This window comes from Protopterus annectens, chromosome 4.part1, assembly GCF_019279795.1.
Source record: "Protopterus annectens isolate FY-2018-M chromosome 4.part1, PAN1.0, whole genome shotgun sequence".
Lineage (NCBI taxonomy): Eukaryota > Metazoa > Chordata > Ceratodontiformes > Protopteridae > Protopterus > Protopterus annectens.
The window spans coordinates 736101374-736124899 of record NC_056734.1 but is presented as its reverse complement, the minus strand read 5'-3'; the positions used below and the strand labels follow the sequence as shown (position 1 = coordinate 736124899).

General features: G+C 45.5%; 1 protein-coding gene across 1 annotated transcript in view; it reads right to left on the bottom strand.

The window, feature by feature from the left end:
• Positions 1–23526, bottom strand: part of GMPS (guanine monophosphate synthase) — a 1355954-nt gene that overhangs the window by 1050818 nt on the left and 281610 nt on the right. The window lies entirely within an intron of this gene.

Genomic DNA, 23526 nt, shown 5'->3' with positions numbered 1-23526 from the left:
TATTTTACATATCTTACCAAACAATATTTCTAAAACACAAGCAGTTACGCTGATCAACATTTTCCTTTTAATGAAACTTTATATAGCAACCAATTGGCTTAACTCAATTAACATTTCTTGGGAGAATTTTAGAATAATGGTGACTAAACATCTATTATCCCATAAAATGTTAATCGACAAAGGGAATAAAAACAATAAGCTTAGGAAATTATGGGAAAAGTCTTTAATATTATTCTTGCTTAACACATCACAAATAACCAGACTTAACTACGAATAAGAGGTCCCATATTAATTCATATCCATGACTCACAAAAGTTTTTATTTTTCTTCTTTCCCTTCTCTAATTTAGATTTCTACTCACAACAACTCTTACCGAATTGTAACACCTTTTCTTCTGAATATAGAAAGCATCTATGTACATAGTGTAAATATTATTGTTGTATCTCTTTTTATATTACCTTCAGTGTATAACAACTGTTTATTGTGAATATGTGTTCCCTCTTCTTGTTGTATTTTGTTTACTATTCTGTATTCATGAAAAGAATAAATAAAAATTATTGAAAAAAAAAAAAAAAAAAAAAAAAGTACTGCTTATTGTTGATACCATTAATAATGCAAGCGGATAGCATCCTTAACCCCCTTGCACCTCAAAAACTCCCCAGAAAAAGAGAGCTGGCAGTCCTCTACATCAACTCACATAATTAATGAGCTGTTTTAATGTAAACAGAGCCCTATGATTCATATCATGAAATAAAACAAAGTAAGTTAAAAGGATCAAATGCCTTGGTGGTCTAGACTGCTTCTCTCCTCCAATGGTGGAAGATTATAAAAGCTTTCTGCTAGGTAACACTCCAACACGTCCCTTTCTTATCCACTTAAAAAAATAAAACACCATTCTTTCACACAGAAAAAAACACTGAGGAGAACCCCAGCTGGATGACTGCTTCTCTTTAGGTACTGCCACTCTGGATACTGACCCACAGGTATACACGACTACATGCATCACTTCTGTTGCCACCACACCAAATAAGACTGCTTTGTCCATACATGTGGACTTTTTATAAAAGAGATTGAAGCTGCGATAACGGTGAAACAGACAAGCAGACCAAGAAACAGTGTAGGGTTTTAACAGGATTAACCAAACTGTAGCAAGCAGATAGAACTCACACTGGCATTCTCAAAACGAACATATACAGCCAAATTACACCTGCCCACTACAAGTCAGTATTACCTTTGTATTCTATAAGTGATTTCATTAAAAAGTATCACAATGCCAATTTTTTTTGTTTCTGATTCAAAACTTAAGACGGATGTACATAGAAAGCAACACAAGTTCAGCAAAGAGAGTCATCAGTAGAGACCCAAAAAGACGCAATAAAAAATACCTTCACTGAATTATCACTTGTGTCACAGGCAAACTTACATTTATATAAAAGTAACCAAACCAGATTTACAAGCACACATTTGTAAACATTATAAATCACATATATTGCTCTGTACCACATAATCAAAGCAACATTACACAAAATGTTAAATTCCTGCCTTCTCTTAAACCTAATTTCTCCTCCAAAACATTTCTTCTGCATGTATTGTTCACACATTTCCATTTTTTTGTGTGTGATACACTCCTACCCTTTTCTAAAGATCCTACTTCCTGTTCTTTTATCTCTGTTACAAGCTTCTCTACTTCTAATACAGTAGTTTAGACTTTGATTTCCATTTTCTAGTAATTGTTTTTTTGGCAGCCACTAGAATTTAACAAGACCTTACTATTTCTAGGTAATTCAGATCCTGTATCCCAGCTCAAAAAAAAAAATTCCTTGCTTACACTCATTTTCTCACCTAGTAATACTGATAAAGAACTCTGTAGGGAAATGACAACTCATTATACCTGAAAACATGCAAGCCCAGGTAACTCTTCTACATTACACCTCCAACATTTGCCACCTACCAGAGGAAAATTCTATGGAGTGTGCTTGGGGTATAAAATTGGAAGTGTGCATAAAGGTGTGCTGTTACACTGGTTGTTATTTTAATTATCTATGTTTTTCGTGCCCCGAGTCATTCTACTGCAAGTTATTTTTTCAAACATCCATAATATCTACCAAGTCATCAGTTCTTACACAGGGGCGCAGGTCTCTTACTAGCCCTTTATGCCATAAACCCCACCCCCAGATGCGATCATGGTCTTCATCCTTGCAGACAGAGCTTTTTCCCCCTCCCCAACCCCGTGGAACTTCCAACACCCTCTCAGCAGTTCTGAGAGATGCTAAGCTGGCAAGGAGAAGCAAGCGAGCTTCCCCATGTGAATTTTTTCTGACCTACGTTGCTACACAGAGAAAGCACATCCATCTGGCATGGACATCACAGGCCGAACCACCTACAGATCCCACTGAATGCTGCCCAACTGCCCCCTTCCAGAATGAGGACACCATTAACAGTGCATCAAATCCACTCCTATCCTTCCACCCCTCTCCTCCTTCTGTGCCCACTTACTTGAATACAGGTCATCAAGGGTTGCAGTAACGGCTTTAATCCCTGTATGCCGGAGGGGCGACCACTGCAAGGCTTTAAAGCTACTTCTCAAAAATGTAATCTGACATTATCAGCCAATAATGATTAAACTTTATTTTAGACAGTCTCTCACGCCACAGCTCTTATTGCATTGAGGTTACTGGCCGTTTGGGGAGTTTTTTCTATCTCCTTCAACTTTCTGGTCTAAAAGCCCACGTTTGCACTTTTCCCACCTTTCCTGCAACTAGTCCAGTCCAGATACAGATTTGCTGCAGCCAGGACTGTATATAAGTTTCTCAGCCCCACAAGCCTTTCTGTGTTGGAGGGAAGCCTTTTAGCTTATCACTGGGAGTGGTAAGCACTAGGTAGCCTATCTACCACAAGAGGAGTGGTTTCTGGCCCAGAATGTGTAGTTTATTGACCATTTGGGCATTTTTTCCATCTCTTTCAACTTTCTGGTTTAATAGCCCGCATTTGCACTTGTTTCCTGCCTTTCCTGTAACTAGTCTAGTCCAGATACAGATTTGCTGTATCCAGGACTGTTTGTAAGCTTCTGAGAGGTGCCAAAGTCCACTCTTCAATTTTTCCCTTAGATCTGCCAGTTCTCTCCTCTCCTGCACTTTTACTAGCTTAATAGTCTAGCACTTTACCATACCAGACTTCTTGTAGCAATTACTGTAGCACACAAAAGTGCTACCAGCACTAAACGTTCTAAAACAGCTCCAGTACTTACTATTAATGTCCATCCCTCCAGCCATGTTTAAAGGTCAGTTCCCTATGTTTTCGCCTATTAACTTGGTGAAATTGGGCATCCGGAGGCAATGTAGCAACTGCCTCATGTACATCAACAACCCTCTCATCTTACCTCCCAACACTCAGACTTGTGACAGATGCACTTATATATCCAAATTGGAAGCCACGCACTCTCCAGCAAAGACCGGAATAGCTGGTCAAGAGGAGAAGGTCAACACTTGCACCACACCACATGGAACACACAGCCCTCCAGAACACACACCAGCACTGCCTTCACATAAAAACACAAACCACACACAGAAGCTCTCAATAAAAATCCACCCAAACAGCAGAGACCTCCAAGGCAGAAAAGCACTCGACCACCACAACACAACACTAATCGTGAGTCACATAACTCTCCTAAACAGTGTGCCACTCAACCAAAGCCCCTAAGGCAAAGCAGCATACCAAGCACAGTAGTCATAGGTGATTCGATAGTGAGGCACACTGATGTCCCACTGACTAGGTTGAATAAGGAGAAAGTAACAGCTGCCTGTCATGTACCAGGATCAGCCACATAACGCACGCACTCGGGTCCCTAAACGACAGGTACAAATATGACTCTGCCATTGTACATGTGGGTGTTAATGACCTGAGACGTACCTCCCTGGACTACATGAAGAGACATGGAGGAGCTCTCGGATTATGTAGCCCAGGCAGGTATGACCCTAGCCCTGAGAAGCATCCTACCATCACCCAGAATGAGACCACAGTACAAGCAGAAAATGATTGATTTCAACAACTAGCTAAGTTTCTGTTGTCATTCTAAGGGGATCCAGTATCTGCCTGGGATGACATGATAAACAGACCTCGATGCTTTGCCAAAGATTGCCTGCATCTGTCACCCCTGGGCTTCCGGATACTGGCCAAGGCTCTTGCCATCCCTATAGTGCCTTTTTTAGGCGGTATTCCAAAGACCAAATTACCACCGTTAACAGCTACAAACAAATGCAATCTTAGGGTCATGCTACTCAATGCTAGAAGTCTAAACCTCAAAATGCACTCACTCAAAGCACTCCTTAAAATGGAGAACATCGCCATTTGTGCTGTAACAGAGACCTGGTTCAAGGCAGCAGAAAACACCCCTGCACTACCAGGCTATAACTCATTCCACACCTTTTGGCCCCAGAACTTGGACTGAAGATCCAAAGGCAGAGTGCACTCAGTCTGAACTTAGCTAATTAACTTGGCAAAAACATATAGCTTGGCATTTATTGTTAATAAGAATCAGAAGTAAAATATTTCATCTCTTATTAACTATGCAGCTTGTGAAATTTATTATCAACAAGCAGGTCAAGAGGAAAGTACAGTTTTGTACCTACCATAAATGTAGATGTTCGAGTGCTAATACAGCTGCAGTAATCACAGATGGGTTCTCTGCCGTCAGGCGGTCCCCTCGGTCGGCCGAATTCCAAAGTCTAGGTCCGGCATCGGTTGGTGTCGCTTCTCTCCTGACGTCAGTGAGGCCGGAGTATATAAGACACAGCCGACGCCATGTTCTTCAGTCTTTCTTGCCCCAGATGTCAGGTGCCCCCAGAAGGAAGGCAATACATAAATTATGTTTATATGCATATACAAGCAATGCAATATAATCCAAAATCAGTAGTTGCAAGCAAATAAACCATAGAAGGATAACCCAGTCAGGTTGTATGAACAGGGTGTTAGGCCTTATGCCTTTACCAAGTGGGGAAGGAGGGAGGGAAACCTGTACTGCAGCTGTATTAGCACTCGAACATCTACATTTATGGTAGGTACAAAACTGTACTATGTTCATTGTGCATACAGCTGCAGTAATCACAGATGGGTAGAGTCCCAAAGCTACGCACAGGGTGGTAGGTACTAGGAGGAACTGGGTTGAGCCAGAATGCCCTGCAACACAGCAGTGGCAAAGCCTGCTCTAGTTCTGGAATATAAAGGCAGGTGGTAGTGTTTTGTGAAGGTATGTACAGAACTCCAAGTTGCTGCCCCCAAAATATCTTTGGTAGGAACTCCTCTGAGGAAGGCTGTAGAGGTAGCTGTGGCCCTGGTGGAGTGTGATCTGATACCTGTAGGGACAGATTTCCTATGATAGGAATAACAAAACCGTATGCAGTGGCCTATCCACTTTGAAATAGTCTGCTTGGTAACTGGCTTCCCTTGAGCCCCTACAGCATAGGACACAGAGTTGTTCTGATTTCCTGAAGGACTTTGTTCTGTCCAAATAGTAACGTAGCTGCCTATGGATGTCTAAAGACTGTAGCAGCCTTTCCCCTTTGTTTTGAGGATTGGGGTAAAAGGTAGGTAGGTGTATGGCTTGATTTAAAGGTACCCTGGATACCACTTTAGGCATAAATGATGGGTTGGTACGAAGGGAAACCCTGTCCTGATGGAAGATGAGAAAGGGCTGCACCGCCATGAGGGCCTGTAGTTCCGAAACTCTACGAGCTGAAGTGATAGCCAGAAGGAAGGCTGTTTTCCAGGACAAATATTGCAATTCTGTTGAGGCAGCTGGTTCAAAAGGAGGCAATGTTAATTTTTCTAGTATGTAATTAAGATCCCAGGCTGGTATTGGTTGTTTCCTTGGTGGTCTTATATTCTTAGCCCCTCTGAGGAACTGTTGTAAGAGTGGGTGAGAAAATAAAGGAGGATCAGTGTTGAATTCTGCAGAAATGGCTGAGGCATGGATTTTTATGGAGGAAAATGAAAGTCCACTGTTCAGCAGCTCAGCTAGATACTGTAATACCTGAGGCAAGTTCAGCTTTCTAGGGTCCTGGCCTTTTTTCTCATTCCAAGAGCAAAACCGCTTCCATTTTGCGGAGTAAGCTTTTCTAGTAGATGGCCTTCTGGCCTCCAAAATGACATCCTGCACCTCCTTGGAGAGTAGGGTCTGTTAAGGTGTTAAGGAATTTTCCATGCAGCGAGATTGAGTGTTTTCAGCTGACTGTGAAGAGTTTTGTAGCTGTGCTGAGTCAGCAGAAGAGGCATTAGAGGCAGGGACCAGGGAGGAGTATGTGTTAGGCTCCTCAGGAGTGGGTACCAGTGTTGCCTTGGCCAATCTGGAGCAATCAGTATCATCTTCGGTTTGTCTGTTCTTGCTTTCAAAAGCACCTTGGGCAGAAGAGGCAGAGGTGGGAATGCGTAAACTGTCCATGCTGTCCAACTGAATGAAAGGGCGTCCACTCTCCAGGCCTTTGGATGAAAGGTCCTCGAACAAAACATTTCCAATTGATGATTCCTGTGGGAGGCAAAAAGATCTATGTCTGGCCTCCCCCACGCTTGGATTATTTCTGTAAACACCTGAGGATGTAACTTCCATTCGTGTGGATCTGTCATATTTCTGCTTAGATTATCTGCCAGCGTGTTTTCCAATCCTAGCAAGTACTGTGCTTGAAGTTCGATTTGCCATTCCAGAGCCAAGTTCCAAAGAGTCATGGCTAGTCTGCACAAGGGGTATGAATGTGTGCCTCCTTGTTTGTTTATGTACCACATTACTGTGGTGTTGTCTGTCTGTTCTTATCAGTAATTGTCCTGGATGCAGGAAGTCCTTGGAAGCTGTAATTGCATTTATTACTGCTAGCATTTCTTTTTGATTGATGTGAAGGTGCTTTTCCTTTTGGGACCATTTGCCCTGAATGCACCTGTCCGTCATGTGCGCCTCCCAGGCGTAATCTGAGGCATCTGTTGTGATGACTTGCTTTGCTTGAGGCTTGCAGAATGGGAGGCCTGTGTTTGCTTGACATGCTTGGGCCCACCATAGAAATTCCTTTTGCAAACATGGAATTATTTGTCTTATTGTTTCCAAACTGTGACTTTGTTGAGACCATAGATTTTTTAGGTACCATTGAAGTTTCCTCATATGCAGCTTTGCACATGGGATTAAAAGAATGCAAGATGCCATGAATCCCAGAGCCTGCAGGATTTTCCTTGCAGTAAGCCTGGTACATTTTGCTAGTATTTTGAAGTACTGAGTTAGTTGCCCCCGTTTTTCTGGCGTAAGGTAGGCCATCTGGGTGTTTGTGTCCAAGTTGGCACCCAGGAAAGTTATTTTCTGAGATGGTGTTAGCCTTGATTTCTCTTTGTTGATTGTGTATCCCAGAGAATGCAGTAACCGTGCCACATGTCAGATGTTCCAGAAGTATGTGCTTGCTGTCCGCTTGGATCAGGCAGTCGTCCAAATAAGGGTAAATTTGTATCCCTTGAAGTCTGCAGTAGGCAATCACTGATGCCAGGCACTTTGTGAATACTCTGGGCGCAGTAGATAAGCCAAAGGGCAATGCAGAGAATTGATAGTGGATTGAACCTGCAAGAAATCTGAGGTATCTTCTGCAGCTTTGTCTGATTGGGACATGCAGGTATGCCTCCTTGAGGTCCAATGTTACCAGCCAAAACTCCTTGCCCAGGATGGGAAGAAGCTGCTGTAATGTGAGCATCTTGAATTTTGGTACGAGTAGAAATGTGTTTAGGATGGATAAGTCCAAAATGGGTCTCCAGTCGGTTCCTTTCCTTGGTACCAGAAAAAGTCTTGAATAAAAACCTTGACCTTGTTCGTGAGTAGGTACCTCTTGAATAGCTCTCATGCTTATGAGCTTTGAAATTTGTAGCTGTGCCTCTGCCCTTTGATTTTGTGGCAGGTTTGGCATGCCTCTCCTTTTTGGAAGAGTGTGGAATTGAAATTTGTAGCCTCTGTTTATAATGTCCAGGATCCATTTTGTCTGTTGTGACAATATGCCAATTGCTTGCAAATAATGCTAGCTTTCCTCCCAAAGGTGCTGCCAGCTGAGACATGCTTGGCATGGAAATGAGGGAGTCATTGGGTTTGCTTCCTGTATTGTTGTGCACTGTCTTCGCCACCTCTTGGTGCTGGAGTTTGCCATTGTCGGCCTCTATATGATCCTTGTGATTGTCCTCTGCCCCTTGTGCGTCTGTATCTACCTCTTTAGGGCTTGTCAGTGGCTGGAAAGAACCAGTTTTTTGAAGGCCAATTTCTGCTAAAACGTGGTGGTTGGACCTGTAAAAAAGCTTTGACAGTTTGCATAGTTTTGGCTTTTTCTTCCATTTTCCGTAGTATCTCCTCAGCATTAGTACCAAACAGCACATCCTTTTGTAAAGGAGCATCTAGACGTTTAGCTTTCACATGGTCAGGCAGGTTTTGTTCCCTAAGCCAGGCATGTCTGCGAATGACTGATCCTGTAGCAGCCGCTCTACTTGAGGCCTCTAGGTCATCATAACCACATTGTAAGGTGTGTTTACCCACTTGCTCTGCACTATGCATCATATCCTGTAACTCCTTCAAATCTGGTTTTTCAGGTTGAGACATTTTATTCCTTAATTGTGATAACAGGAACTGTTGATATTTAAGCATATGAAACTGACAATTTAAGGCCCTCATGGCTAGGGTGGCCGAGGTATATACCTTTTTTTCCCCACCTTTCTAAAGATCTTGACTCTCTTTCTGCAGGAAGTGGATTCTTGGCAGTGGAGGCCTTCAATCCCTTGGGGCCTTGTGAAATGGTTTCAGGGTCTGCATTATGGCTTTTGAAGAGAAATTGGTGAGAGTTAGGTACTCTGTAGTGCCTATCAGGTTTGACTGGAGCAGGAGGCAGAGAATCCGGGTTAAGGCAAGCCTCCGAATAAACATCATCAAGTATATCCAAAACAGGAGGTATCGCCAGAGGTCTGTGTTGAGGTAACAAAAAAAATTCCCTAAGTCTTTTCTTGGAATATGAAAAGTCTTGGCCTTCCCAATGGAAGTGTTCCCTCAAAGTGTGCAAGGTTTCCCCAAAGGAAAAATCCTCAGGAGGAGATACAGAAGGAATGGACTGCTCTGCATCCGAATCCTCAAAAGGGGAGTAAGAGTGTTCCTCTACATCAGAACGTTCTGATAAAATGTATCCCTGATCAGAAGAGGGAGAATCTTCTTCCACTCTGGGTCTCTTGTCTGGAGGGGGTTGAGAACCCCTGATAAGAGTAATTAAATCCTCAGCCATTTTAAGCATCTGTTTTTTAGGCATGGGACCTGGAGGTGGGCCCTGTGCAACAGGCCTCTTGGGATGCCTGGCTGCTTTGGATTTAGTAAAGGCCTTAATATAAAAAGAAGATGAGGGTCTAAAACACCATGGGTGGAAGTGGACCTGTCTACATTAGTAGGCTCAACATTAGCAAAGGCTTCGGTGGTTGTAGTCTGGGAAAGGGCCGAGCTACCAGCGGTCTCGGGTACAGAGGACACCGCCAAAGGAATGTCGTCGGTAGTCAGGGACTGCAAAGGCGTCTCACTGAGAACCGGACCACGTGTAGCCTGTTTTGGCGTGGTGTCGGCGGGGACCGCGGGCCTCGTGTGTCGGTCCTTGTCCTTGCGTTTTTTGGACAAAACGGTAGTCGGAGTATCCAACGACATTTTATAATCAAAGGCTTTACCAAAATAGTGTTGGGCGAACTCCGCCCGACGCTTAATAGTGCGTTTATTGAAGGTAGCGCAAAAGCGACAGCCCGAGACGTCGTGGTCTGGGCCTAAACAAGGTATGCAGAGGGAATGGAAATCCTTATGCGGTATTTGCTTCCCACAAGAAATACAATTATTAACTTTTTCTAACATCGGTCTGAGGCAAGAAAAGTTTCCCCAACGGGGTACTTAGCTTTAATGAAGACTTCGGTTTCCAATATTTCCGTAATTCAGGAGCTGGCCGACCGGCACTTGCGAACTGCTTCTGCTTCGGCACCGCGCGGCAAAAAAGACTTTAGAACATGCCGTCGGCTGTGTCTTATATACTCAGGCCTCACTGACGTCAGGAGAGAAGCGACAACAACCGACGCCGGACCTAGACTTTGGAATTCGGCCGACCGAGGGACCGCCTGACGGCAGAGAACCCATCTGTGATTACTGCAACTGTATGCACAATGAACATCTCTTGTATGCAGCTATGTCTCGTCAATATGATACGCAAGATAGGCCAAGGACGAAAGAAGTTATTCTTCAGGAACATAATGTTTAAGATATGGAAAACAAACTGTCAGCAGACCATCTTGAAAGGAAAGACTTATTATTCTGGCAAATTTTCAAAACTGCTGATGCAGGCAGAAAAGAAACTATAAAGACTGGGACTTTTTCTTTTGTATCAGAGACTTTGATTATTCTAAGTTGAAGTATGTTTTTGATGTATATACCTCTCATTGTTAAGCTAGATGTAAACCTCGTGTGCAGTAAATGAATGTCGTAACAGCAGAACTGTCTCAGTGTCTTCATTGAGTAAAGGTACACTTTACAGACTACCTGAATAGTGTTAAGTATAACTTTAACAGTGGTGAGACCAGTCCAGTCCAAACAACTGGGGGGGTGACCTGAAGAGGTGCATCTCACAGTGCTGTGACATTCCAGCGCAGACGTTCTTAGAATTGAGTCTTCTCTTCCTAAACTTTGTACACTGACTGGAGGACAAACACTGCAGCGCACTACAGGGCAGTAGGGTAATTTTTCTTCAGACAGTTGGTGACTCACAAGGTGAAAATACTACTGCCTAAATTTTCATATCACCAGCATCTACTGAAAGACAGCAGAGAATTTTCCCACAACTGATCTTCGTGTCAAGACTGGCCATCTTGTCCTGAACATTTGTGGTAAATATTTTCTTCTGTTTTTCTTTTAACAATGAATGCAATTCATGAAAATGCCAAGAAGTGCACTCAGTCTTTTACTTTTAATGTGTCTAAACCATATATAAATGTGTGAAATTATTTAAATACATAGTATGATCAAAGTGTTAGCACCTATAAGTCTTTACTAGGTAAACTGACAATCCAGCATTATGTTGGTGGATCTCTACCTTTGATTGCTATGTACATAAGGCAAAAGTACCACAGAATGTACAAAAATGTGCTATTTGCAATGATTTAAATGTTGCTTTTTGCATGCCTTGTCATAAACGTTATTGTACAAAACCTGGAACACAACTAGGATAAATAATGCCTGAAGCACAGACAATGGGTCCTGTGTCTATATATCCTGTTGCAAAATATTTGTTAGAGGGTGATGGAAATGTCAAAGTTTGTACTTTACAGTCTAATTTGCAGGAGTTTAAAGATTGGATTGCTAAAGTTAGCAATCAGCAAGATCTTGATCTCATGGTTCAGACTTACTCTGATAAATGGAATGCGTCTGGTAAACTGCAAACTGACACCGCTAAATGTACAAAAGAATTTTCTCAGTTTTTGAAAGTCTCACAGACTGAAATTAAGACCTTTACACAAACTGTTATTAAACAGGGCAGTAAAGCTACTGGTATGATAGAAGGGTTAATGAGTAAAACTGTTCGTTTGCAAGAAAAATATGACAAGCAGCTGGCTGACGCACAGCATGACATAACTGTTGCTAGGGAGGAAATAAATAATTACGAGCTCAGTTGGAGATGCGGGAATATGAGGCTGCTACAGCAACAGACTTAGCTAATCAAGATATTTTAAGATTACAAGCCCTGTTAGAAAAATATCACTCTAAAGCACTAGAAATAAGAAGTTATGTACTCACCATAACGTTCCATCTGAGTAGGTATCTTCATTTGTCTGCAACCTGTGGGATATGGATCCGATCCGGCAACTTCTATCATAGCATAGATCCGAGCTCCTAGCTCCTCCCCTTACCCATAATCCCCTGCCTACCCTGACTGACCTCAGATCAAGTTTGCACCATAGCACAGCTGATAAAAGTGTCCCAAAGGGAACATATGCTAATAACCATAAGAACGATCATTTTGGTCAGGGGGAAGAAGGGGGGGATGGTTGCAGACAAATGAAGATACCTACTCAGATGGAACGTTATGGTGAGTACATAACTTCTTAATCTGAAGTAGGAACTTCATTTGTCAGCAACCTGTGGGACAGAGTCCCCAGCTACCTAAATCTTGGGTGGCCTTCATGGAAGGATATTCCGGAGCACCGCAGAGCCAAAGGACGCCCTACCTCGGGAGACAACATCTATTTTATAGTGGCTGATAAAGGTGTGAGATGAAGCCCAAGTGGCTGCGGAACAAATGTCATCCAGTGGAACCCTAGCTTGAAAGGCCGCAGATATGGCAACGGCCCTAGTAGAATGAGCATGGACTCCTTGAGGTGCAGGCCTTCCCGAGCTCTGATATGCTAAAAGAATACAACTCGAGATCCATCGAGAGAGAAACTTTAGAAACTGGCTTTCCGAAATTACTTTTGGCAAAGGAGATAAACAACTGATCGGATTGCCTATGATCAGCAGTTCTGTGGATATAAAAACGTAGTTGTCTGTGTACGTCTAAGGAATGTAGCTTGTACTCTCCTTTGTTTTGGAAGTTGGGGAAAAACGCTGGAAGACTGATAGATTGATTGATGTTCGCTTCTGAAGATACCTTAGGTAGAAAGGACGGATTGATCCTGAGGTAAACCCTATCCGGGTGAAAGACCAGATATGGTGGTTAGACACAAAGAGCTTGCAATTCCAACACTCTTTTGGCTGAAGTTATGGCCACCAAAAAGGCTGTCTTCCAAGAGAGAAATTTGAGATCAACCGTGGCCGACGGTTCGAAGGGGGGACCAGTCAAGGCCTGTAAGACTAAAGATAAATCCCATGGAGGTACCACCTCTTTGACTGGAGGCCTAAGGAGGAAGGTACCCTTGAGGAAGGTCTTACACAGTTTGGAAGTGATAAGAGGGCCAGACTCTTGCCCCACGTGATAGTATGAGATTGCTGCAAGTTGTACCTTGACTGTGGAAGAACTAGCCCCCTGGTGAAAGAGAGAGGTTAGAAAATCTAAAACTGACGCTATCGGGGCTATAAATGGGTCTAAACGACGGTTTTCTGCCCAAATGTTGAAGCGTTTCCACTTACTTCGATAAACCTTCCTGGTGGAAGGCTTGTGAGCTGCTACAAGAATGGCTTTGACAGGTGATGAGATCCCGGGAGTCCTTATGAGGAGTGGAACTGGAGCAACCAAGCCGTCAGCTTGAGGTTGACCAGGTTCGGAGTTGGAAGACCGAGAGGGTGAGAAATGAGATCCGGGAGGGGATCCAGAATCCATGGTGGATACACTAGGTGAGACCATAGGTAAGGGAACCACGTCTGACGAGGCCAGAATGGGGCAATGAGGATCATCTTGCTCCCCAACTGCCTGGCTTTCTGTAATAATTTCAAAATCAGGGGAAGAGGAGGGTAAGCATAAAGCAGACCGGGAGGCCAAGCATGAACTAGAGAGTCTCGGGGACTCCCGGAGGATCAGAGCAAGTAACGTTGCATTTGGTGTTTGAAGGAGAGGCAAAAAGATCGCAACAAGGTTGCCCCCATCGGGCAAATACTTGCTCTGCAACTCGATGGTTGAGAGACCATTCGTAAGGAGTCAGGGTAGTACGACTGAGTCTGCCCGCTAGAATGTTGGACCGTCCCGGAATGTGCGTTGCTATGAGAAAGCAGTTGGTGGAAATCGCCCATTCCCACACTCTCATGGCCTCGCGGCAAAGGGGGTAAGACCTGTTTCCCCCCTGTTTGTTGATGTACCAGACGACCGACATGTTGTCTGTCTGTACTGCAATCGTCCCTACCGGAAGAGAGTTGTGTAGTGCCTGCAACGTCAAAAGCACCACCCTCATCTCTAGGACGTTGATATGCAAAGAGGTCTCTACGTCATTCCACGTGCTTTGGACTGTCCTGCCTGAAAAATGCCCCCCCACCCCACCCCAGGCGAGAAGCGTCCGTGGTCACAGTGTCGACTGGCGGTGGTAGTAAGAAGGGACGTCCCGTGTGGAGATTGAGAGACTGGAGCCACCACACGAGCGATCTTCTGCAAACCTTGCTTAAGGAAACGGGATGAGACAGAGGGTTGCGAGACAGGGACCATTGTACCTGGAGGGTCCACTGCAGGACCCTCATGTTCAACCGGGCCAATGGCAGCAGAGGGATTGCAGCCGCCATAGATCCTAAGGCCCTCAGGACCAATTCCGCCAAAGGAGTTTGCAGTTGAAGGATGGCCTGCATGTGCAACATCAGGTTCCGAAGCCGATCTGGAGTCAAGAACGCAAGCATCTGTCTGGAATCCAGTCTCGCCCCTATAAAATCCAACACCTGTGTAGGGATGAGAGAGGATTTGGTCATGTTGATGGATAATCCTAATAGTGGAGCCGGATTGAGGAAATAATCTCTGCATGAACAAAGTAGATGCCTTGTTGGGGCCGTAAGGAGCCAGTCATCCAGGTATGGGAAGACCTGAATTCCCTGGAGTCTCAGGTGGGCCGCTATTATTGCTAGGACCTTGGTGAACACCCTGGGGGCTGAGGTGAGGCTGAAGGGGAGGACCCCGAATTGAAAGTGACTGGCTCCCAGCCGGAAGCGGAGAAACCTCCTGGAACGCCTATCCACTAGAATGTGATAGTACGCATCCTTGAGGTCGATGGAGCACATCCAGTCATCCTCCCGCAATAAGGGGAGGACGGATTGCAACGTGACCATTCGGAACTTTTCTTTGGGTACCGCCAGGTTTAGGAGAGAGAGGTCGAGGATGGACCTCAAGTCCCCCGTATTTTTTGGCACCAGAAAGAACCTGGAGAAAAACCCTGATCCGACTTGATCTGGGGGGACAGGCTGGATGGCTCTTTTTTGCAGAAGCTGCTGAATTTCTGCAGCAGCCGCCTCCCTCTGACTGGGTGGTACGTCGGGGAGGCCTCTGATTCTGGGGGTTATGATAAAGGGAATTTGGTAACCTCTGGATATAATACGAAGCACCCAGTGATCCATTGTTATGGACTCCCACATTGCTAGGTGCCTCGAAAAACACTCCCCGACTGCCTCCAGAGTGGAGCAGCCAGGTAACCCCTCAGGGGTTCTGCGTGGGCCTCTCAGAGAATGGTTCTCTGGACCCAAAATTCCTGGGACCCCCTCTGCCTCTGGGGCGGCGTCCTCCCTGTCCTCCTCTGCCACGAAAGGACTGGTTGTCCTGAGCAGACTGGGATTGATGCGATTTTCGGAACCACATCTTTTTCTGACCCTTTTGGATCTTGGAAAAGGACCTCTGGGGTGCAGAGAAGCGGACTCCGACGGCAGACAAGGTCTTCCCGTCTTTCTCGCTCTGGACAAGAGTGTCGCGAACGGTTTTGCCGAACAGTGCAGAACCATCAAAAGGGGCATTCGCGAATGACGCCTTGAAGGGCTCCGAGAAGTCACAGTGACAGAGCCAGGCCTGTCTCCTCATGACAAGCCCGACTCCGCCTGCTCTAACGGCTCCCTCCGTAGCATGAGACAACAGCCGCATAGAGGTGTTAGAGATAGAGCGGAGGGTGGCCATTCGGGAGGAGTACAGATCCTTGTCTCCCTCCGACATGGACCCTGGGGGGGGGGAGCAGCGTATTCCTTAATTAGATCCCGCTGCATCCGAATAACGTGTGCCATGTAGTTCAAGGCCCTCATAGAGAAGGTCGCTGAACTGAAGGCCCGCTTCCCAAGACGGTCCATCGCGCGAGACTCCTTGCTCGGAGGATGAACCGTGGGGCTCTCCTGAGCCAACTCTTTCTTGGTGGCTGCAGCCACCAACATGGCATCCACAGGGGGACCTCTGCTCCAGTGTGATCTCTCTGCAGGGGGGCTCAAAATTTTGTCCGGGCACTTGGGGATTGGCTCTACGGTGTCCGGTTCCTTCCAAGCCCTAGAGGATATGAGATCCACCAGGGGGTCGGGTGGAGGGGGCACCCAAGAGGTAGATGGTCCTCCCTCAAACGCCTCAAGGAATAAGGACTCATCAGAGGAAGCCTTGGGGGCAGACCACCCACCCCTGATTTTGAGCATTTCCATGATGTCTCCGAAGGAGACATCCTCGGGGGGGTGACCTAGGGGAGCCTTCCCCTTCATCTAAGTCCGTATCTTTGGTGAGACTCTCAGGGGAGTCTATGTGCCTCCTCTTGCACTTTGACTTGTGAGGAATCTCCTCGGGGGGGGCTGTCCGAGGAGTCCTCACAGACTGTATCTTGTTCCACTGGAACTCCTAGAGGTGCTGAGGCAGGCTGATCCGAGGGCCGGATGAGGGGAGCCAGGACCAGATGAGAAGGAGAGCGGGAGGGAGCCGAAGCCAGGACCGGAGGCCTGGAAGCACTCGACAGTGCCCTCTCCACTGCAGCGAAAGCCGAGGGGGAGCCGCTCTCTGACGGATCCGAGATCCGACTCCCACTCGGATCCGAAGCGGGGATCGGACCCAGCGCCGAGAACGTCGGATCCGAGGGACCGGTGTGCTCCGACCGGGACGGAGCTGAAAGCACACCGAATCCCTCGGATCCGAAGCTCGACCCACGGCTCCGAGAGGTCGGATCCGACAAACTCGAGGGAGCAGTCGGAGCCGACGTGCCCAGCACGGTCGGCTCCGACCCACCCCCCGGATCCAATGTGGCTCGGCTCCGAGCGCTCCGAACCCGGAATGCGGGTTGGAGAAGGAGCAATAGGGGCGAAAAAAGGGGTCGAGCTCCCCCCCGGAGGGGGAGGAGACAAAAGCACTCCCATCTGCATCTGGGCCTGGATGAATCTCCTCATCATCCGGTCCATGTCCGCATCTGACATGCTAAAAGTAGACCTCGAAGAGGCCACCGAGGCAGACCTGGAGTGTCGCCACGATGACCTCGACGGGGACCGGGTCACCTCCTCCTCGGGTCCCGGGGAGAAACAAGGGGATCGGATCCGAGGAGGAGGAGACCTGGACGGAGAAGCCCTCTTGGCGGGCGGGGCCGATGAAGAGTCCTCGGCCCGCCGCTTAAGGTGCTTCTCCCTCCGCTTCTCTTTCCTGGACTCCCTATCCTCCGGAGCCGAAGCGGGAGGTTGAGTCCCGGTCGGAGGAAGGGAGGCAGGAGTGACCACTACCGGGGGGTAGCGGTCACTGAAGTAGCAGAGGCCGAAGCAGAGTCTGGGGGTAAAAGGCCCGCCAGAACCAGCTTCGACCTCCGATCCTTAAGTGCCCTGGGGTTGAACGCCGCACAAATCGCGCAACCCCAAGGCACCTAACGCACCGAGTGTGGCCATCAGCCGGTGAAAGCTTGTGACCACACTCGGTGCATTTCGAAAAAATGGCTTTAGGGGCCTCCGACATTACTAAAGTAAAGCACACTCACTAGGCCCCTAACACTCAAGTCACACACACACGCTACGACCAGCGGGGGAGGGAGGAATATTTAAAATTAAAATTTAAGCTGAGAAGCTAAAATAACAATAAGTTTAGCGTTAAGGATAAACCTACCACACACACACAATCACTCAATCAGAAAACAAGAAAGAAAACTTTTTTCTCACAAAAACGCCAAGAGCTCTGGAATCTAGCTGTTGCTTGAAGAGCGGCAAACTAGATCTGGGGTCAGTCAGGGTAGGCAGGGGATTATGGGTAAGGGGAGGAGCTAGGAGCTCGGATCTATGCTATGATAGAAGTTGCCGGCTCGGATCCGTATCCCACAGGTTGCTGACAAATGAAGTTCCTACTTCAGATCTGCTGTTACCAGTCCTATCATAGCCTCAGCAGGTTTTTCTGCTGAAGTTTATCATCAGTCTAGGATGTTAGAAACTCTCCCTAAACGGGATGAACAAAAGGGTATTCTTAATAACATGATTATATTTGAAGCTTGGGTTCTTAAAACTGTAGGCACTGTATGGAATGATACACTTAAAACATTGTTTCTGAAGTTTTATTCCTCAGCATTTTATGGCTTACATTCAGCAAAAGCAGTATCCAATACAAACTAAACAGCTAAGAATGACAGCAGTATTGTTAGCATATACTAGGCGGCAATCTCTCACACAGACACTTTTAGATCAGTTTCAAATGACAGTTTGCGATTCTTTAGAAGAACAAGCAGACCATTATCAGATGGCATATATGCTAGTCAATGGCAGTGATGAAAAAAGATATGAAAGATGTCAATATTCAAAAAGCTGTTATGTGCTCCTTTTTGGACCATTCGGAAGGTGTCCCAGAGGATATCAAACTTATTTATAAGGAATCTTCAAACACACTCACATAGTTAGTAGATAAATTGCTGCAAGTACGTACTGTGTGTAAAGATAATGTTATTCATAAGCAAAAGATTTACACTCCCTATTCTGCACCCATTGTTAGTGAAGTAAGGGGAAGGGGGCGTGTGAGATGGATTAATCAAGGACAGCAAGTCCCACAGCAGGTAGAAGGAAGGGCAAGTTATACAGGGGCAACAACGGGCAGCTTCAGCTCCCCCTGCCACTCAGTTAACTATAGAGGGTCCTCCAAAGAGACAGCCTATTTGTTATTCCTGTAAACAGGTAGGTCATACTAAAAATGATTGTAAATATTATCGCAGATGGTGCCAGGAACAAGAGGCAAAGTGTAAGTTTCTTATTGTGAAAAATTTTGATAAGCCAAGTGTACCACGACAGCAACAGATAATGCAGTCAGAAGTACAAACGCTGCAGTACACTTCACAGCAATATGTGACGGAGGTTAATAGGGGACTACAGCAACAACCCCTATATACCACAAACACTCAACAGCCAGTATTCTCAGTACAGCAAAGGGATGGTGTGACACCAAGTGTCAATATACAAGGTAATATTGTTAGCACACAGGATATAACTGTCCCTTCTGACTTTGTTCCTGATGGTCCAGTAAATCCTAATTATCAGCAGCAAATAGCCTTGCATCATGAACTTAATCGATCTTCTTATGTTGACTGCGAATAGGTCGAGGAAATACTGCAATTATGTCCTTTGCAGTCCAACAGCACCAATGATTCGGGGTAGGAAGTAGATCTACTATAGGGGAATGACCCCTCTACCCAAGTCTCTTTCTTGACTAACTTCAGGAAAGGGAAAGATGGACGACCACTCGTCAACATATGGGTAGAGGGGAACCTGTGGAAAGATGTTCTTCTAGATACAGGAGCGGCCGTCTCAGTGACAGGTAGGCATTTGCCTCCTGACTTGTCTAGACGTACATGTATTTCAGGTTTTAATGGCTCTGGATGTCTAGCCATAGGTAGTAAACGTGTACAAGTACAATTCTCCCATCAAGGGGAACCAGTGAAAGGGGCATTTTTGATGCATAATTCTTGCACCTCCACAATCTTGGGAATGGCTATATTGTCCAAAATGGGAATTGCCATAGACCTTCCTAATGGTATTATATGGCAAGGACAAGGTCCCATGTTATATATGACTGAAGCAATACATGTATTAAACAGCTCTGAAAAGGGCCATACTGCCAGACCTAGTGAAAATTAAGTATGGTTAAAGGTAACACAACAGTTCCTTACATTGTGGTCCCAAGGGCCCACAGACTGTGGGAAGCTACAGGAAGCAATTTCTGTAGGTAGTGACGAAGATTTTATTCCACCATTTCAAAAACAGTATCCGATCCCAAAGGAAGCAGAGATAGACATGCAAAATTGCATACAATGATGGCGTGATGTGGGAATAATTCAAAAGGGAAATAGCCCTACAAATTCATCCATATGGCCAGTTAAAAAGAAAGATGGCGCTTACCGATTGGTTATTGATTTATGAAACGTGAACCAATTCACAACTCCCCGGGCTCATCTGATTCCAGGGATCCCAGAGACAGCAGCAAGAATAAAACCACAAAGTCAGTGGTTTACAATCATAGACTTAGCTAATGGTTTCTTTGCAGTACCACTACAGGAAAAAAAATGGCAAAGGTTTGCCTTTACATTTCAAAATAAACAGTATGTCATGACACAGTTACCGCAGGATTTCAAAACAGTCCAGTTATATTTCACCAAATAGTTGGACGAATACTACAAGGTCTAGAATCGGATGATTCTGTTCTGCATTACATTGATGACATACTAATACAGTCTGAAACAAAAGAAAGTACAGTTTTGTACCTACCATAAATGTAGATGTTCGAGTGCTAATACAGCTGCAGTAATCACAGATGGGTTTTCTGCCGTCAGGCGATCCCTCGGTCGGCCGAATTCCAAAGTCTTGGTCCGGCGTCAGTTGTAGTCGCTTTCTCTTCTGACGTCAGTGAGGCCAGAGTATATAAGACACAGCCGACGCCATGTTCTTCAGTCTTTCTTGCCCCAGATGTCAGGTGCCCGCAGAAGGAAGGCAATACATAAATAATGCATATATGCATATACAAGCAATGTAAAATAAACCAAAATCAGTGGTTGCAAGCAAATAAAACATAGCAGGATAACCCAGTCAGGTAGTATGAAGAGGTTGTTAGGCCCCATGCCTTTACCAAGTGGGGAAGGAGAGAGGGAAACCTGTACTGCAGCTGTATTAGCACTCGAACATCTACATTTATGGTAGGTACAAAACTGTACTATGTTCATCGTGCATACAGCTGCAGTAATCACAGATGGGTAGAGTCCCAAAGCTATGCACAGGGTGGTAGGTACTAGGAGGAACTGGGTTGAGCCAGAATGCCCTGCAAAACAGCAGTAGCAAAGCCTGCTCTTGTTCTGGAATATAAAGGCAGGTGGTAGTGTTTTGTGAAGGTATGTACAGAACTCCAAGTGGCTGCCTCCAAAATATCTTTGGTAGGAACTCCTCTGAGGAAGGCTGTAGAGGTAGCTGTGGCCCTGGTGGAGTGTGATCTGATACCTGTAGGAACAGATTTCCCATGATAGGAATAACAAAACCGTATGCAGTGGCCTATCCACTTTGAAATAGTCTGTTTTGTAACTGGCTTCCCTTGAGCCCCTACAGCATAGGACACAAAGAGTTGTTCTGATTTCCTGAAAGACTTTGTTCTGTCCAAATAATAACGTAGCTGCCTATGGATGTCTAAAGAGTGTAGCAGCCTTTCCCCTTTGTTTTGAGGATTGGGGTAAAAGGTAGGTAGGTGTATGGCTTGATTTAAAGCTACCCTGGATACCACTTTAGGCATAAATGATGGGTTGGTACGAAGGGAAACCCTGTCCTGATGGAAAATGAGAAAGGGCTGCACCGCCATGAGGGCCTGTAGTTCAGAAACCCTACGAGCTGAAGTGATAGCCAGAAGGAATGCTGTTTTCCAGGACAAATATTGCAAATCTGTTGAGGCAGCTGGTTCAAAAGGAGGCAATGTTAATTTTTCTAGTATGTAATTAAGATCCCAGGCTGGTATTGGTTGCTTCCTTGGTGGTCTTATATTCTTAGCCCCTCTGAGGAACTGTCGTAAGAGAGGGTGAGAAAATAAAGGGGGATCCGTGTTGAATTCTGCAGAAATGGCTGAGGCATGGATTTTTATGGAAGAAAATGAAAGTCCACTGTTCAGCAGCTCAGCTAGATACTGTAGTACCCGAGGCAAGTTCAGTTTTCTAGGGTCCTGGCCTCTTTTCTCATTCCAGGAGCAAAACCGCTTCCATTTTGCGGAGTAAGCTTTTCTAGTAGATGGCCTTCTGGCCTCCAAAATGACATCCTGCACCTCCTTGGAGAGTACGGTCTGCTGTGGTGTTAAGGAATTTTCCATGCAGTGAGATTGAGTGTTTTCAGCTGACTGTGAAGAGTTTTGTAGCTGTGCTGAGTCAGCAGAAGAGGCATTAGAGGCAGGGACCAGGGAGGAGTATGTGTTAGGCTCCTCAGGAATGGGTACCAATGTTGCCTTGGCCAATCTGGAGCAATCAGTATCATCTTCGGTTTGTCTGTTCTTGCTTTCAAAAGCACCTTGGGCAGAAGAGGCAGAGGTGGGAATGCGTAAACTGTCCATGCTGTCCAACTGAATGAGAGGGCGTCCACTCTCCAGGCCTTTGGATGAAAGGTCCTCGAGCAAAACTTTTCCAATTGATGATTCCTGTGGGAGGCAAAAAGATCTATGTCTGGCCTCCCCCACGCTTGGATTATTTCTGTAAACACCTGAGGATGTAACTTCCATTCGTGTGGATCTGTCATATTTCTGCTTAGATTTTCTGCCAGTGTGTTTTCCAATCCTGGCAAGTACTGTGCTTGAAGTTTGATTTGCCTTTCCAGAGCCACGTTCCAAAGAGTCATGGCTAGTCTGCACAAGGGGTATGAATGTGTTCCTCCTTGTTTGTTTATGTACCACATTACTGTGGTGTTGTCTGTTCTTATCAGTAATTGTCCTGGATGCAGGAAGTCCTTGAAAGCTGTGATTGTATTTATTACTGCTAGCATTTCTTTTTGATTGATGTGAAGGTGCTTTTCCTTTTGGGACCATTTGCCCTGAATGCACCTGTCCGTCATGTGCACCCCCCCAGGCGTAATCTGAGGCGTCTGTGGTGATGACTTGCTTTTCTTGAGGCTTGCAGAATGGGAGGCCTGTGTTTGCTTGACATGCTTGGGCCCATCATAGAAATTCCTTTTGTAAACATGGAATTATTGGTAATATTGTTTCCAAACTGTGACTGTGTTGAGACCATAGGTTTTTTAGGTACCACTGAAGTTTCCTCATATGCAGCTTTGCACATGGGATTAAAAGAATGCAAGATGCCATGAATCCCAGAGCCTGCAGGATTTTCCTTGCAGTAAGCCTGGTACTTTCTGCTAGTATTTTGAAGTACTGAGATAGTTGCCCCTGTTTTTCTGGCGTAAGGTAGGCCATCTGGGTGTTTGTGTCCAAGTTGGCACCCAGGAAAGTTATTTTCTGAGATGGTGTTAGCCTTGATTTCTCTTTGTTGATTGTATATCCCAGAGAAAGCAGTAATCGTGTCACATATGTCAGATGTTCCAGAAGTATGTGCTTGCTGTCCGCTTGGATCAAGCAGTCGTCCAGATAAGGGTAAATTTGTATCCCTTGAAGTCTGCAGTAGGCAATCACTGATGCCAGGCACTTTGTGAATACTCTGGGCGCAGTAGATAAGCCAAAGGGCAATGCAGAGAATTGATAGTGGATTGAACCTGCAAGAAATCTGAGGTATCTTCTGCAGCTTTGTCTGATTGGGACATGCAGGTATGCCTCCTTGAGGTCCAATGTTACCAGCCAAAACTCCTTGCCCAGCATGGGAAGAAGCTGCTGTAATGTGAACATCTTGAATTTTGGTACGAGTAGAAATGTGTTTAGGATGGATAAGTCCAAAATGGGTCTCCAGTCGGTTCCTTTCCTTGGTACCAGGAAAAGTCTTGAATAAAAACCTTGACCTTGTTGTTGAGTAGGTACCTCTTGAATAGCTCTCATGCTTATGAGCTTTGAAATTTGCAGTTGTGCCTCTGCCCTTTGATTTTGTGGCAGGTTTGGCATGCCTCTCATTTTTGGAAGAGTGTGAAATTGAAATTTGTAGCCTCTGTTTATAATGTCCAGGATCCATTTGTCTGTTGTGACAATATGCCAA